This window comes from Frankliniella occidentalis, unplaced genomic scaffold (genome assembly GCF_000697945.3).
Source record: "Frankliniella occidentalis isolate FOCC.00 unplaced genomic scaffold, Focc_3.1 Scaffold3215, whole genome shotgun sequence".
Lineage (NCBI taxonomy): Eukaryota > Metazoa > Arthropoda > Insecta > Thysanoptera > Thripidae > Frankliniella > Frankliniella occidentalis.
In genome coordinates this window covers 5,541-7,005 of record NW_026270280.1, presented here as the reverse complement: position 1 = coordinate 7,005, position 1,465 = coordinate 5,541, and positions in this window count along the sequence as shown.

The window sequence follows — 1,465 nt, the reverse complement described above, 5'->3', positions numbered from 1 at the left end:
CTCCGCCCCGCCCCGCCCCACCTTGTCCTTTGTGTCCTGCAAGATAAGAGCGGCCCAGGCCGGCCGCGCCGGGCGGCGTCAGCACCAGAGGCTGGGCGGCTGGGCAGCGGCAAGGCCTATCTGGGGCGAGGGGTTCCAAGGGAAGAGGGAAAGGGGGGGGGGGCAATTATTCAAAAAACTATCGACAGGGCGATGACTTTCTTTGTTGGTGGGCGGGGCGTTGGGCGGTCGGTCGTTCGCCGCGCGTGCGCTGCTGAGAGGTGTGCGGGTGAGCGCCGGACCAGCCAGCTGTCCCCCCCGAGGGCAGGGTGGGGCCGGGGAGCGAGAGAGAGAGAGAAAAGATGAGGAGGGGAGGGGGCGTCGTGGGGCAGCCAGGCTAATGGAAATAGTGAGGGGGAGTTGAATTTGGTGGGTGTGGAGTTTCACTCCTCCTCTATCCCACCCTCGCCGCCTCTGTGTCTCGCACACACAAACTATCTCTCTCTCTCTCTCTCCTCCGGACAAACCACTCTCCCCTCGCGGAATAACGAGATGCAGTGGCCTGGGAGTGGGGTTGAAACATTCACGCACTGCTGCCTCGGAAAGGCTCGCCAACGCCAGTCGATCCGCCGCACTCGGATCTCAGCACTCGTGCCTGCTGCTGCTGCGCCACACGTGAGACGTAGATCGCGCCCCGGTGATCGTGGAGCAGCAGGGGGGCTGATGGAGCTGGCGCACTCGCCTGAGCGCCATGAGCTGCCCGTGCCGGTGTGCGAGGGGTGCACGCCTCACACGCCTCCCCTAGACCACACATTGCCGTCTCTTGGACACGTGAGCACTTCGCGGCGAGTTGCCCGTGCGGCCAGGCCGGGCCGGGCCCGGCGGGGTGGGGCAAGGCGAGGTGTCGAATGGCCCAAGTTTGCCGACCGGCCCCCTGCGGGCTGCCTGCCCGCCTGCCTACATCACCTCTCCCCGGGGGGTGCGGCTGCTGCTGCTGCTGCTGCTGCTGCTGCTGCTGCTGCTGCTGCTGCTGCTGCTGCTGCTGCTACTGCTGCTGCTGCTACAGCCGCGCGCCGCCCCGCCTCGCTCGAATGTCGCTCATACTTCGCTCTCCCTTATACACCGCTCTATTGCATTCCGCGGCCGGCCGGATGCGGCTGGGCGGCGCGCGCCGGTTAACTTTGGAGCGCTCAAGATCAACTACTCCATCAGGGAGGAGCACGGCCCCCGGAATGCGCGAGCGAGATGGAGGGGAAGGGTGGGCCGGGCTGAGGAAGGGTAGGGCGGCGCGGGGCGGAGAGCGGCTCCCTGCCTACGGCCCGGCCCGGCCCGGAGCAGCGCGCCCCCAGCCTGGGCCGCCGAGGCCCGAGGCCCATGCAATATGCAGGCGTGGCCAACGGAAGGACCGGGAGAACGGGAAGGAAGGTTAGGGGTGGGGCGGGGTGAGCTGCGATAAGCGTGTGTATGTGTGTTGGGGGGAGGGTGG